The sequence below is a fragment of the Hemitrygon akajei genome, chromosome 25, assembly GCF_048418815.1.
Source record: "Hemitrygon akajei chromosome 25, sHemAka1.3, whole genome shotgun sequence".
Taxonomy (NCBI): Eukaryota; Metazoa; Chordata; class Chondrichthyes; order Myliobatiformes; family Dasyatidae; genus Hemitrygon; species Hemitrygon akajei.
Window position 1 is genome coordinate 30384507 of NC_133148.1, and position 16701 is coordinate 30401207.

Consider the following 16701-nt stretch of genomic DNA (forward strand, 5'->3'; position numbering starts at 1 on the left):
TTACTGCCTGTTATACCAGCAATGAAGGTCCTCCATCTCTGGTGGACTTCAAGTCAGTAGCTTCCTCCCGGTTTTCACCTCTATCGGTCTTGCAAGTCCTGGGTGGAGATTCAGGGATACCATTGCACTCAGATGTAGAAGGATTCTTCATTGCTGTTTCTGTAACAATTTTGTTTTACCAGTCAGGGTTGTTACATGGATGAGAGGGGAATAGAGGGATATGGTCCAGGTGTAGGTCAGTGGGACTAGGCAGAAAAATGGTTCGGCACAGCCAAAGTAGGGCCGAGGGGCTTGTTTCTCTGCTTTAATGTTCTATGGTTCTATGTTAGCCCTGAGCTGAACCCCTGAACTGGGTGGACCGGTGGACCACTCTTAGTCTGGCCTCTATCCTTTGACCTGTTTGGCATGGGTGACCCTACCAACAGCCAAAGCATAAAGCCATGACTCCAGCCAACATCGCTCTCTGGGTCGTTGAGGTGCGTAAACCTCCAAACCACGACGAGGTTGTGGTCCTCTTGGAGGACAGAAAGATTTAGGAAGAGAATGCAGAGCTTAGAACAGGATATGAGTGATGTCATGCAGGATGTCAAAGAATTTAATGGTACTGCCCTTCAACAACCACTCTTCTCTCTCCACAAGCAAGAGAAAATCTGCAGATGCTGGAAATCTGAGCAACACACACACACACACAAAATGCTGGAGGAACTCAGCAGGCCATCTCTGGAAAAAAGTTCAGTCGATGTTTCAGGCCGAAACCCTTTGGCAGGGCAGGAGGAGAAAAAGCTGAGAAGTAGATTTGAAAGGTGGCGGGAGGGGAGGAGCACCAGAGGGAGGCAATGGGCAGGCAAGGAAATCAGCGGAGGGATCTCCCAGTGGCCACCCATTTTAATTCCACTTCCCATTCCCATTCTGATACGTCCATCCACGGCCTCCTCCATTGTCGCGATGAGGCCACACTCAGGTTGAGGGAACAACACCTTATATTCCGTTTGGGTAGCTTCCAGCCTGATGGCATGAACATCAATTTCTCAAACTTCCAGTAATGCCTCCCCCACCTCTTCAGCACTTCCCATCCCCCTGTCCCTCTCTCATGCTACCTCCTTGCCTGCCCATCGCCTCCCTCTAGTTCTCCTCCCACCCTCCCCTTTTTTCTTTCTACTGGCCTACTGTCTCTTTCACCAATCAGCTTCCCAGCTCTTTGCTTCATCCCTCCCCCTCCCAGTTTCACCTTTCACCTGGTGCTTATCTCTCCCCTTCCCTGAACTTTCAAATCTACTCCTCAGCCTTTTTTTCTCCAGTCCTGCCGAAGGCTCCCAGCCCGAAACGTGGACTGTACTTTTTTTCCATGGATGCTGCCCGGCCTGCTGGGTTCCTTCAGCATTTTGCGTGTGTTGCTTCTTCTCTCTCCACGTTGTCTACCAGAACCTGCTCAGAAACCTGCAATTCCAACAACGGAGTGTGGATATCGAGCTGGCAGTTCACCACAGCGAGGGGAGGGGTTAAATGACATGGAGAAAGCCAGAACACTGACATCATTGTCACAAAGTTCACACCTGGTTCCGGGCACCAGGGTAACGTGAAGCTATTACAGCTTGGGGTGTTGTATTTTGGAGTTCAAATCCAATGTCATCGGTAACGAGTTTGTACGTCCTCCATTCGGAATGCACGCGTGTTCTCCAGGTGCTCTGGTTTCCTCTCACAGTCCAAAGACGTACTTCTCTGCAGCGTATCTCAATAAATAAATAATTCAATCAATCAAGCTTTTAGAATTGGGGTTCATGGCCATAGATTCCTCCAAGTTGCAGTGAAGATGGTAGAGTTGGTAAGAAGGCATATCGTGTTGGCCTTCGTTAGTCAGGCGATTGAGTTCAAGAGCCATGAGGTAATTTTGCGGCTCTGTAAAACACGTGAGGAGCATAAAGGCAGCCAGGGCCACCATAGAGCCAAAAGAAGCAATCAGTGTGTAGAACCAGGTGAAGTGAGGTTCTCAATGAGTAACTCCCATGTGGATTCACTGAGGAGAATGACATGGAGGACAGTGAGACCAGGATGAAAAGCGTAGGTAATCTGTCGTAACTGTGGAGGAACAGAGAGATCTCGTCCATGAATCCCTCAAAGCTGCTGCACAAGTTCATAGGGCGATTACAAAGGTTGTGCGTTGGCCTTCATTAATCAGGGAATGAGTTCAAGAGCCCTGAGATAATGTTGTAGATCTATAAAACTCTGTACTCCTGTGCAAAAATAATCATGAGATATGTGAGTGATGATAAACCTGATTCTGGTGTGGGTCTCTATTGTGGACTGAGAGTAAGAAGGGGGCAGGGAGAGGGGAATCATAGTTGGGAAAAGGGGAAGGGAGAGGAAAGGTGTGGGAAGTCTATCCACATACTTGTATACCCATATACCTTCCAATAACTTTCCCACAATTGATGTCAGACTTACTGGCCTATAATTTCCTGGTCTGTGTTTAGAGCCTTTTTTTAAACAGCAGGACAATATTGTCTATCCTCCAATCCTTCAGTACTCCACCTGTTGCCAAGGATGTTTTAAATTTCTCTGCAAGGCCCCCAGCAAATTCTGTACTTGCCGCCCGTAGGGTGCGAGGGAGCACCTTGTCAAGCACCTCGCTAAAGTTCATGTAGATAACGTTTTCTGGCCTACCCTTAAAATGTTACTTCCTTAAACAATGCATTCAAAAGCTCTTTCCCTCTTCGTAGAGGGAGAAAATGTTTAAGGTGGTGGATGATGTGTTGATCACCTTTGTCCTGAATGCATTGAGTTTCTTAGGTATTGTTAAGCTACACTCATCTAGGCAAGAGGAATGGATTCCACAATAATTCTGACTTTTTCCTTGTGATGGTGAAAAGACTTCGGGATGTTAAGAGGTGATTCACTCACCTCATTTTATATTCCTGATCCAGTTGAGATTCTTAATCTTAATCTGGAGAATAGCGTGTTAATGGCAGGATTCTTAATAGTGTGGAGGGACAGAGGATCTTGGGCTTCACGGCCATAGATCCCTCCAAGTTGCAGTGAAGATGATAGAGTTGGTAAGAAGGCATATCGTGTTGGCCTTCGTTAGTCAGGCGATTGAGCTCAAGAGCCACAAGGTAGTATTGCAGCTCTATAAAACACTGGTTTAACCACACTTGTGTTTAGTTCTAGTTGCTTCATTACAAGAAGGATGCAGAAGCTTTAGAGAGGGTACAGAGAGATTTACCAGAGCGGTGCCTGGATTAGAAAGCAAGGACAGGTGAGTGAGCTAGGACTTTTATCTTCAGAGAGAAGGAGGATGAGAGGAGGCCTGATAGAAGTGCTCAGGATGATAAGAGGCATAGATGGAGTAGGCAGCCAGAGATGTTTCCCCAGGGCGAAAATGGGAAATCAAAGGAACATTACTTTAAGATGTTGGGAGGAAAGTATGCAGGGAGGTCAGCGGCAAGTTATTTTACACAAAGCGGTAGGTGCATGAAATGATATTCAAGGGTCTCTTAAACATGCACGTAGATGGTAGAAAAATGGAGGGCTATGTGGGAGGGAAGCATTAGATTCATCTTGCAGTAGGTTAAAGGGTCAACACAACATTGTGGGTTGAAGGGCCTGCACGGTGCTGTACTGTTGTTCTGTGTTCTAAGTTCTAGTCAGTGGTTGCCTTTGCGTAGCTGACGATGAGAGACAAGGCAAGATAAATGCCGCTGAGTGGCAAAGGTAGATGACTTGAGTTCCTCTTGGTGGAGCTGATCATTGCCTCACTATTTGTCGTGCAAGATACACTCCACTGATTGGAGCGTGTCTGAATGCGGTCCAGCTCTTGGTGTACAAATACACGGACGGTTTCATTTGCTGAGTAGCTGACTGAAAGTAAAACTTGTGCAATCGTCAGCAAACATCCCCACTTCTGACCTTATGACGGAAGGGAGGACATCAGTGAAGTAACTGGTGATAATTGGGTGCAGGACACTGCACTGGGGAACGTGTGCAGTGATGCCCTGGGGCTGTGTGGTGAACTAGATATACCTGTCTGACTGCTCCTGTGGCTCCTCCCACAGACCCCTGTATAAAGGCGACTGTGGGCTGCTGCTCTCGCTAATTTTCCCCAGGATGTAGTGTTGTTCATTCTTCCAGTCAATAAAAGCCGATATCTCGCTTCCGACCTCTCAGCGTGAGTTATTGATGGTGCATCAGGCTGGAATGATTGACCTCCAACAACCAAACCCTCTTCATTCATGCTACGTCAGAATGAATCACTGGAGAAAGATGGCGCCAGAGAACAATGCTACCAAATGCGGCATCCCCCCCCCCCCCCACCCCCCCGGCAGTTCACGAAATCACTTCTTTCGCGTCCTCTTTTTTTTTCTTTCAAGTGTGGTTCTGCTACCGTTGGATCCCGTGATCTGCATTCTGGTGGGGTGTTTTCGGGCCGATTGAGCGACCTGGCCTTGGGCAGTGGACACCCGAGGAACCAACGTTCACAACGACTGATAACCAGGGATAGAGGCCACCGGAGATCACCCGGCTATCCAGCTGCCTGGGACCCAGCAGAGACGAGCGGCCGGCGCAACAGCCAACCAATCCGAGCGATGAGTCGCAGCAATATAAACGAGAACACACCGCAGAAAAACCACTCCGTTATCATGATGTCACCTCGACTGGTAACAAAATGTTTGTGACCGAATCTCCAGGCTCGGCAAACAGCCCTACAAACAAATAGATACCTCTGATAACAGGAAAATACTTCCGTTATTTCTTCTGTCTATGCTCCTTATATTGGTCTCTGAACCATTGTTCTATCAAAAGTCAAAGGCAATGCCGAGTTTATTATCATCTGTACAAGTACTTGCTGGAATTCAGAAGGATGAGGGGGGATCTCATTGAAATCTTTCGAATGTTGAAAGGCCTAGACAGAGTAGATGTGTAAAGGATGTTTCCCATGGTGGGGGAGTCTAGGACAAGAGGGCACAGCCTCAGGATAAAGGGGCACCCTTTCAATACAGAGATGCGGAGAAATTTCTTTAGCCAAAGGGTGGTGAATTTGTGGAATTTGTTGCCACGTGCAGCTGTGGAGGCCAGGTCGTTGGGTGTATTTAAGGCAGAGATTGATAGGTTCTTGATTGGACATGGCATCAAAGATTACGGGGAGAAGGCCAGGAACTGGGGTTGAGGAGGAGAAAGAAAAAAAGGATCAGCCATGATTGAACAACGGAGCAGACTCGATGGGCCAGATGGCCCAGTTCTGCTCCTATATCTTATGGTCTTCTGGTCTAATAAAAAAACCTACTTACATCAGCATCAGAGAACCAAACAATAGTCTCCATTGGTCCGGGTTAACCATGGATACTGTGTCCTAGCTCTCGAGATTGAAGTACAAGCCAGAGTAGTACAATATGGAAGGCAAGCTGTTGATAATGGCAAGCTAATGATAAATTAGCTTGTTTTTACTCTCATATAAATCTGATTTGTGGTAGATGTCACTCTAAGGTAGCCTGTCTGACTCATATGTTTTGGCCTTGCCCTCTTTTGGAAAAATTTTGGAAAGATATTTTTGATACATTTTGAACACCTACGCTCGGTCCGCCAGAGAAAGCAGGATCTCCCAGTGGCCACACATTTTAATTCCACGTCCCATTCCCATTCTGATATGTCTATCCATGGCCTCCTCTATTCTCAAAATGAATCCAAACTCAGGTTGGAGGAACAACACCTTATATACCGGCTGGGTAGCCTCCAAACTGATGGCATGAACATTGACTTCTCTAACTTCCGTTAATGCCCCTCCTCCCCTTCTTACCCCATCCCTGACATATTTAGTTGTTTGCCTGTTCTCCATCTCCCTCTGGTGCTCCCCCCCTCCTTTCTTTCTCCTGAGGCCTCCCGTCCCATGATCCTTTCCCTTCTCCAGCTCTATATCACTTTCGCCAATCACCTTTCCAGCTCTTAGCTTCATCCCACCCCCTCCGGTCTTCTCCCATCATTTCGCATTTCCCCCTCCCCCCACTACTTTCAAATCTCTTACTATCTTTCCTTTCGGTTAGTCCTAACGGAGGGTCTCGGCCCGAAACGTCGACAGTGCTTCTCCCTATAGATGCTGCCTGGCCTGCTGTGTTCCACCAGCATTTTGTGTGTGTTGTTGTTTGATACATTCTCTATAGTTTTGCACATTGATTTACAACCTCACCCTATCACCGTAATTTTCGGTTTACCAATGATTGATCGGCCCTCTTCAGCTCGGCGGATGATTGCATTTGCTACTTTAATGGCTAGAAGATCTATTTTATTGATCTGGAAAGAGATGAATCCCCCAACTACATCTCAGTGGTTTTCCCAAACCAAATCATGTTTAAACTTAGAAAAAATTAGAAGTGGTACCTTTGATCCCTCGGTTAAATTTGAAGGAACTTGGAGGCCAGTACTTTCATAGAATGTAATTTGACCTTTTCCGATTCCTTTATATTATTTATTAATTTGAGTAGAGGAGTGGAGTTGACGACATTAATGACGTTATCCGATATAATAGAATAGCCCAGCTTAGTTTAGTTTAGTTTTAGTTTGGTTTAGTTTAGTTCACTTTGTTTTTGATTTTTCATTTGGGGTTTTTTTTCCATCTTTTTATTTTTTTGTATCTTGTCTATATTAAGAGTTTGGGAGGTCAATTACATTGGTGTTACCTATAGTTTCTACTCACATGTGTTAATGGCCAACAACGTACTCCCACTCCCTTTGTACTATGATGACCGTCTTTGAAAATTTAATAAAAAGATTGGAAAAAGAAGCTGTTGGATAAATTATTCAAACTTCTACAAGAAAGAACACAATTAGAACTCCCCCTCTCCACGCAGCTGATGAATCCAAAGGAACCAATACAGCTTGGTAGCATCACAGGACTTGTCAAGCAGCATTCAGCTCAACGCAGAACAGCCGAACGGACTCTTGCTCTGAATTTTTCCTCAGTGTTTACTCCCGAAGCATTCCTCATGAGTGGTTATAGCCGCAAGGCAGAGGAAATTTGAGATCAGAGATTTCCTTCTCCGAGATGAGAAGCCAGCCATGGCTGACGAACCCCATCTGCCTGAAGCAATTGGTTTTAACCCACCTTTGCCCCTTCTCCTGTCAGTAGAAATGGTTCCACTTGGCGTAGTAGCTAAACCACGCGTGAAGGCCAGGAGCTGGACTTGGCACATGCCATTTGGACCATTTAGTAGGTAGTAGGCCTCCGTTAGTCTTGATAGACCATGGATTTGCGCCTTGGAAAGTTTCCAGGGCACAAGCCTGGGCAAGGTTTCTTTTTTATGCCCAAGCTGCAAGCCTCCCCTCTCCACGCCACCGATGTTGTCCAAGGGAAGGGCACTCGGACCCATACAGCTTGGCACTGGTGCCATCGCAGAGCAATGTGTGGTTAAGTGCCTTGCTCAAGGACACACACACAGCCTCAGCCAACACTCGAACTAGCGACCTTCAGATCACTGGATGAACGCCTTAACCACTTGGCCACGCGCCAACTGATTTAGTAGGTAGTGCGAACCTCCCCTCCCCAGCGCTCCCTGCGACACAAAATTCACCAGGAAAAACATAAAATAGGGATAAATTATTCAAACTTCTACAAGCAAGAACACAATTAGAACGAAATAGGGAAGTCCGTTTTAGTGCAAAGTGGTCATAGCATTGCTATACCAAAGTACTGGCTAGGCTCTGCAGGTTGATTCGGAAGAAATTAGCTATTCTTCAACCTGATGGTTTGGGATTCCGGGCTTCACCCATGGCAGAAAATAAAACAGCATCACAAAAATCAGACAATTGTGGACTTAAATCCCTACAACATTTATAATGCATTTAGGATCAGATAATTGTAAATAAATCAGCTGCGTTCTACAACACAGAAACGTCCTTAGAGCATCAGCCGGGCTCTGAAACCTTCTCTCCAGCAGTCATGTGAAACCTCTTGAGCACATTTTTCTTCAAGTAGCTCCTTGAACTCGGCAGGTTCTTCCAGGCAAACACAATGCGCATCTTGGGAGTCCAGGTGCTTGACCTCAGATTCTGTTTACCGAGAGATCCTCAGGAAGGGAAAGTTACAGAAGCAGGGAAGTGAAGTATAACTGTGCAGTACGTATCACACAGCGAATGTTCCAACGCGTTGCCAAAGGAGTGATGCTTGACCAATTTGACTCCGGCCACTTAAGGTAACATGGCAAAGGCTTGGTCAGACAGGTAGATTTCAGGGAGCGATAAGAGGTGTAAGGCCCCCCCTTCCCTCTACTAGCCTGCAGGTCACCCTTGGGCAAGGTGTAGCACCTACTTTGTCCCCCCCTCCCCCGATCGGGGTCATGAGAAGCCATGGGAGCAGGTGGTGGATGGTCGTATGAGCAGCCGGTGCAGGTCACAAGTCCTGGTTATGCGACCACTGACGCCAGGCAGACAATCTCTGAAGAGTATTGATAATGGCTGAGGTCACCCGTCTTGTAAAGACACTGCCCAGAAGAAGGCAACAGCAAACCACTTCAGTAGAAAAATCTGCCGAGAACAATCGCGGTCATGGATGGGACCGTGATCACCCGCGTAAGGACAACGCGGCAAACGACGATGATGATGAGGAAGTGGACCAAAGATGCTGAACATCGATTTCTCCAAATTCAGGTGATTTCTCTCACCTCCCCCTCCTCTCCATTTACTTTCCCTATTTTGGCTCCCCTCTTACTCCTTCTCTTCTCCTCACCTGCCTGTCATTCCCTCCCCCCTACCATGGTGCCTTGTCTCCTCCCCTTTTTCCCCACTGTCCCCTCTCCTCTCCTATCAAGTTCCTCCTTCCTCCCTCTTTACCTTTCCAACTATCATCTTCCAGCCTCTCCCTTCATCACCTCTCCCCCTCCACACCTGGCTTCACTTATCACCTTCCAACCTTTCCTTCTTCCCCTCCCTCCACCTCCTTTTCCTTTATTCTCCCTCTCTTTCCAATCCTGATGAAGGGTCTGAGCCTGAAATGCCAGCTGCTTATTCATTTCCACAGAGGCTGCCTGACCTGCTGAGTTCCTCCAGCATTTTGTCTGTGTTACTTAGGTGATTTAGGTGGTAAAGAAGGTATAGGAAATGCTTGTGTCTCTATTAGTTGAGGCTTTGAGTTCAAGAGTCAGGAAGTTATGTTGTAGCTTTATAAAACTCTGTATAGGTACCAGCTAGAGCAGGCGTTCCCAGCCTGGGGTCCATATGTATGGTGTCCGTTAGTCTCGCGAGATCATGGATCTGCCCCTGGAAAGTCCTCTCCAGGGCACAGGCCTAGGCAGGGTTGTATGGAAGACCAGATGTTGCCCATGCTGCAAGTCTCCCCTCTCCACGCCACCGATGTTGTCCAAGGGCCGATACAGCTTGGCACCAGTGTCGTCACAGGAGTTGCCGGAACGAGGTTGAAGGAACATCGGACTGCCTTAGGGACCCCAGCTCCGGATTTGTCCTTAGGGTTTACTCCCGAAGCCTTTCCCATGAGTGGCAGCGGAGGTTTGAAATCAGTTTTCCCTCTCTTAGCTGGGCTGCCTTCCCAGGCTGACGAGCTCCATCTACCCCTTCGGCTAATGGTAAGAGTCCATGACATAAAAAAAGTTCGGACTCTCTGATCTGGCTTCGGAGCTCATCCACCCAAACCGTGAGCGAGGTTTTATTGATCTAAACGCCAGGCCGATTTGGAAAGGTCGGGTAAGGGCCAGGATGTGGCACCGGGGTCCAGGCCCAGAGCGTATCGATGCATCAGGGCCTAATCCTTTGAGAGAGGAATGACCTGATGTTTAGATGGCTTAAACACCAGGCCGGATGGATTGTAAAGGCAGGGTGTCGGGACTAGAGGCGAGAGTCAGGCCGGTTCTGCTCGCTGTTCAGCGACACCTGCTCTGCTCTTCACTCCACTGAGGCTGAGGCTGCGGGCCTAGTCTGGGCTGCGTGTCTACGGACTCACTTTCGTTCTGAAAGCAGACATCCCACCTCTCCCGGAACTTCCGGGAGTCTCCCACATATTGATAGCGGCTCCCTGACACCTGCAAATTATATACAATATCCCGGAAATCGATTTTTTTGAGAGCGAGCGAACGAGAGGGGGAGATAGAGAGAGCGAGAGAGACAGAGAGACAGTGAGAGAGAGAGAGAGACAGTGAGAGAGAGAGACTGACAGACAGACAGAGAAAGAGAGAGTGAGCGAGGGAGAGACAGAGGGAGAGAGAGAGACAACATGGCAGAACATTCCAAAAAAACGTACTTCACCCCAGACTACACTAAAGTGTACCCCTGCCTAATAGAGGTCAAAAATAATGACAGTGTTGCTCGCTGCACTGTTTGCAACAGTGACTTTTCTATTGCCCATGTTGAGGTGAGTTTAACAGGTGTCATTTGTTTATTAGCATAGCTAACATTATTTAAACTAGCTGGCTAGCTGCTAAGGAGCTACTCTATTGCAGACATTCCACCTCTCCCGGGAGTCTCCCGCAAATTGATGGTGCTACCTCCCTGAAATGAGTTTTTGCAGGGTGGGATGTCTGTGAAAGCCGCTTGCTTGCTTTAACCGTTTGCACAATTTGTGTATTTTTTCCTCCCTGGGTGTTTGCTGGATTTTTAAAATGGGTTCTTTGGGTTTCTTCTTTTGTGGCTGCCTGTAAGGAGATGAATCTCAGGGTTGTATTATGTCTACATACTTCGATAATAAATGTACTTTGAACTTTGAGTTATAGAGAAATGGAGGTCATTTAAGGGTGAAATTATGAGGGTATAGAATCTTTATGTTCCTGTTCGGTTGAAAGGAAAGGTTAAAGGTTTGAAAGCGCCATGGTTTTCAAGGGATATTAGAAACTTGGTTCGAAAAAAGAGGGATGTCTACAATAGATATAGGCAGCATGGAGTAAAGGAATTGCTCGAGGAATATAAAGAATGTAAAAGGAAACTTAAGAAAGAGATTAGAAAAGCTAAAAGAAGTTACGAGTTTGGTTTGGCAAATAAGGTGGAAGTAAATCCAAAAGGCTTCTACAGTTATATTAAAAGCAAGAGGATAGTGAGGGATAAAATTGGTCCCTTAGAGAATCAGGGTGGTCAGCTATGTGTGGAGCCGAGGGAGATGGGAGAGATTTTGAACGATTTCTTCTCTTAGGTATTCACTAAGGAGAAGGATATTGAATGGTGTAAGGTGTGGGAAACAAGTAAGGAAGTTATGGAACCTATGACAATTAAAGAGGTGGAAGTACTGGCGCTTTTAAGAAATTTAAAAGTGGATAAATCTCTGGATCCTGACAGGATATTCCCCAGGACCTTGAGGGAAGTTTGTGTAGAGATAGCAGGAGCTCTGACGGAGATCTTTCAGATGTCATTAGAAATGGGGATTGTGTCGGAGGATTGACGTATTGCTTATGTGGTTCCATTGTTTAAAAAGGGTTCTAGAAGTAAGCCTGGCAATTATAGACCTGTCAGTTTGACATCAGTGGTGGGTAAATTAATGGAAAGTATTCTTAGAGATAGTATTTATAATTATCTGGATAGACAGGATCTGATTAGGAGTAGCCAGCATGGATTTGTGTGTGAAAGGTCATGTTTTACAAACCTTATTGAATTTTTTGAAGTAGTTACGAGGAATGTTGACGAGGGTAAGGCAGTGGATGTAGTCTATATGGACTTCAGCAAGGCCTTTGACAAAGTTCCACATGGAAGGTTAGTTAAGAAGGTTCAGTCGTTAGGTATTAGTGCTGGAGTAATAAAGTGGATTCAACAGTGGCTAGATGGGAGATGCCAGAGAGTAGTGGTGGATAATTGTTTATCGGGATGGAGGCCAGTGACTAGCGGGGTGCCTCAGGGATCTGTTTTGGGCCCAATGTTGTTTGTAATATACATAAATGATCTGGATGATGGGGTGGTAAATTGGATTAGTAAGTATGCCGATGATACTAAGGTAGGAGGTGTTGTGGATAATGAGGTGGGTTTTCAAAGCTTGCAGGGAGATTTATGCCGGTTAGAAGAATGGGCTGAATGTTGGCAGGTGGAGTTTAATGCTGAGCAGTGTGAGGTTCTACATTTTGGCAGGAATAATCCAAATAGAACATACAGGGTAAATGGTAGGGCATTGAGGAATGCAGTGGAACAGAGAGATCTAGGAATAACAGTGCATAGTTCCCTGAAGGTGGAGTCTCATGTAGATAGGGTGGTGAAGAAGGCTTTTGGAACGCTGGCCTTTATAAATCAGAGCATTGAGTACAGAAGTTGGGATGTAATGTTAAAATTGTACAAGGCATTGGTAAGGCCAAATTTGGAATATTGTGTACAGTTCTGGTCACCAAATTATAGGAAAGATATCAATAAATTAGAGAGAGTGCAGAGACGATTTACTAGGATGTTACCTGGGTTTCAGCACTTAAGTTACAGAGAAAGGTTGAACAAGTTAGGTCTCTATTCATTGGAGCGTAGAAGGTTGAGGGGGGATTTGATCGAGGTATTTAAAATTTTGAGAGGGATAGATAGAGTTGACGTGAATAGGCTGTTTCCATTGAGAGTAGGGGAGATTCAAACAAGAGGACATGATTTGAGAGTTAGGGCGCAAAAGTTTAAGGGAAACACGAGGGGGTATTTCTTTACTCAGAGAGTGATAGCTATGTGGAATGAGCTTCCTGTAGAAGTAGTAGAGGCCAGTTCAGTTGTGTCATTTAAGGTAAAATTGGATAGGTATATGGACAGGAAAGGAGTGGAGGGTTATGGGCTGTGCGGGTAGGTGGGACTAGGTGAGATTAAGAGTTCGGCACGGACTAGGAGGGCCGGAATGGCCTGTTTCCGTGCTGTGATTGTTATATGGTTATAACAGGAGAGAGGTGTGTTTTAGAAGACCTCAAGTGTATGGAGAATAGAACATGGGAATACTGGAGCAGTATGTGGATAGATAGGGTGAGGGTTATTTTGCCTATGCTGATGCCTTGGGGGTTTTAATAAATGCCAAGGGCACAAACTCTGACGTCCTGTGACACAACGTGCAGGCACGAGGGAGATAAGAGAATGTGAGTCTTTCACATTGAGAAAATTAATCTGAAGCAAGTAAAGAGATCAACTTCAGGAGAAAAGCAGAGGGACTGGGAAATGGGCAAATACATGGCGGGTACAGTTTAAGGTCGGGAATTGCCAAGAGGCACAACTTGGTATGGTGAATGTGAAGAGGCAATGTAACTAAAAGAGCCCAACGTTGACAATGTCTCTCATTTGTATAGCACCTATGGTGGTTGTCCACCATGTCCGACGATGATAGGAAACCTGTGTGGGAGAGGTTTCAAAAGAAGAAAAGCCATTGCACTGGGGCAGTTAAATCCCTCAGCCTCAGAAGTCCAGGTCCAGTGGTACGAACAAGCGTCACAAACTGGCTCTTCCTCGGTTGCAGTGAGTGACCATGACGTCTTCCGTGCCACGTCGTGCCCTTCGCGCTCCGTGGAGTGTTGCAGTACCGGATTCCCTGGCTGTCGGATCTCACCATAGATCTCCTCTGCCCAGTCCGTCGGAGCCGACTTTCAGATGCCAGGGCAAGAACATCCCCCGCTCACCAGGGTAAGAGGCCGCTGGCTACCCTCGCCTGTTTTAGCCCACCCTGTCAAAATGGTACCGAAGCGCTTCTCTGAGCCACAGGCGAGAGCTGACCGTCCAGTGTGCAACAAAGGTGAGGGAGTTGCCCCAGATCAGACACGGAAAGCCCCTTCACCAGAGATAATGCTCCCTGGACACTCCATAACACCTACAACGCAATACAAAAGACTTCACAGAGGCAATGTAAGTTTAAAGCAATTCTGGCTGAGCCACATAACACTTGGTCAAAGAGGTAGGTTTTTTAAGCAACACAAAGTAGGAAAGAAACTTACACTTCCTTAGTAGACTGCAAACTTTTGGCATGACATCTAAAACTTTGACACATCTCTAGATGTGTAGAGACTCGCTGCATCGTGGACTGGTATATGGAAACACCAACGCCTTTGAACAGAAAATTTTACAGAAGGTAATGGATTCAGCCCAGTACATCATGGGTAAAGCCCTCCCAACCATTGAGCACGTCAACATGAAACACTTCCACAGGAAAGCAGCGTCCATCATCAGGGACCCCCACCACCCAGGCCGTGCTCTTTTCTCGCTGCTGCCATCAAGTAGAAGATGCAAGAGCCTCAGGACTCACACCACCAGGTTCAAGAACAGTTACTACCCCTCAACAACCAGGCTCCTGAACGAAGGGGATAACGACACTCACTTCTCCATCATTTGAGATGTTCCCACAACCAATGATCTCACTTTAAGGGCTCTGTCTTGTTATTTCCTGTTCTTATTATTTTTTGCTGATTATTTATATTTGCATTTGCACTCTGGTTTGACCTTTCATTGACCCTGTTGGCAGAATCGGACCTCAACTCAGAATCGGGTTTAATATCATCGGTAAATGTAGTGAAATTTGTTAACTTTACAGCAGCAGTACAATGCAATACATGATAAATCAGTGTAGAAAAGAACTGATTATAGACACACACACACAGAGATATATATATGTCTATTAATAAGTTAAAAAATGTAAAAAAAGAACAGAAATAAATGTAAGGGGGTTTCTTCTTTCTTTATGTTACTGCATGTGTTAATCAAAATGGCTTCTTTGTTTTGTTAAAAGTGGGAATGCTTCTCTGTTATGATAAGTGCTTTCTCTCAAAGCTTGTTTGGGTTTAGAGTTGCTGATAACGAGAATTGTACTCATTTATTAACCAGTTGGGATAGAGGTTATTCTTCTGGTGGGCCTGTTAAGCCAGTAGTGTTGGCGGGCTTTTGGGAGAGTCGGCCCGAGGGGGTGAGAGAGAGAGAAGACGCGATGTTGTAAGCTGGGCGACGGAACGGACCCTGAGCGGGGGTCCGAGGCTAGGACTTTCGGCGAGGAGAGGAGACAAGGACAGACGTGCTTGGTTGATCACTTCGGGTGGTCCTGAGCTGCGAGTCAAGGAGGTCTGATGAGGATCAAATGGTGGCTAGAAGACTTCATTGATTGAGCTCCAAGTGATTTGAGCTCCAAGCGTGAAGTGGTTTGGACTTCAATAAGTTTGGCGCCTTTTCTTTATTTTCTTTTCTTTCATATATACTGTATTGTTATTAATCACTTAGTTCTAGTAAGATCTATAAAGTGTAAACATTTAATCGCCTATGATGTACTGTCTGTTATTTGGCGGGGTGGGGACATCACACAGTGTCTACACAAACTGATTATCCAGTTAGGCGGGGCCGAAGGCTGCTCCCCCAGACGGAAGCAAGCTGAGTGAGCCTGAGGCTTGCCAAGGCTTGCCAATAGCCAAGGCTATTGCCAAAAATAGTGAGGTAGTGTTCTTGGGTTCAATAACGATTTGGAAATCGAATGGCAGAAGCTGCTCCTGAATTGCCGATTGCGAGCCTTCAGGCTTCTGTACCTCCCTCCCGGTGGTAACAATGAGAAGAGGGCATGTCCTGGGTGGTGGGGGTCCTTAATGATGGATGCCACCTACCTAAGGCACCACTCCAAGAAGATTTCCTGGATACTACTGAGGCTAGTACTCATGATGGAGCTGACTAATTTTAACAAGTTTCTGCAGCTTACCTTGATCCCGTGCAATAGCCCCACACCCCTACACCAGACGATGATGCAACCAGTCAAATGAAGGAAAAGGCCAGAACTAAAGAGGGTTTGAGAGCTGACGGAGATTTTACAGAGAAAGCGGAGGGTTTGTCAGGAACAGGGTGTGGGATGGGGACGGAACAGGATCTAATGTTATTTGGTTCAGTCTCAATTGCTTTGGTTGCCATTGCTTCTGTTAACAACTTTGGAATGTTTATGTTGCATAATTGGTGTCATAGGAATGAAAATTGCTGCCCAACATATTGACACAATTACAAAGAGGGCACGACAGCAGCTATATTTCATTAGGAGTTTGAGTAGATTTGCTAAGTCCCAAAAGACATTCGCAAATTTCTACAGATGTGGCATGGAAAGCATTCTAACTGGCTGTATCATCGTCTGGTATTGGGGGTTTGGGGGGGGGGGTACTGCATAGGATCGAAGTAAGTTGCAGAGAGTTGTAGAATCAGTCCGCTCCATCACGGGCACTAGCCTCCCTAGTATCCAGGAGCGATACTCACAAAGGCAGCATCTATTATTAAAGACCTCCACAATCCAGGATGTGCCCTTTTCTTATTACTGCCATCAGGGAGGAGGTAGAGGAGCCTGAAGACTCACACTCAAAGTTTGAAGAACAGCTCCTCGCCCTCTGCCATGAACAGTTTTGCTACTTTTGTGCTCTTTTTGAAGTGCTTGTTTAAGTTTTTTTATCTCCAGCATATTGCCTATTATAATATATAGCATACTTCGGGTAGATGGAGCTTGTCAGCCTGGGAAGGCAGTCCATCTAAGAGAGGGAAAACTCTGATCTCAAACCTCCGCTGCCTTGCGGCCATACCCACTCATGGGAAAGGCTTCGGGAGTAAACCCTGAGGACAAATCCGGAGCTGGAGTCCCTAAGGCAGTCCGACGTTGCCTTCAACCTCGTTCTGGCAACTCCTGCGATGACACTGGTGCCAAGCTGTATCGGCCCTTGCCCTTCCCTTGGACAACATCGGTGGTGTGGAGAGGGGAGACTCGCTGCATGGGTAACTGCCGGTCTCCCATACAACCTCGCCCAGGCCTACGCCCTGGAGAAGACTTTCCAGGCACAGATCTAT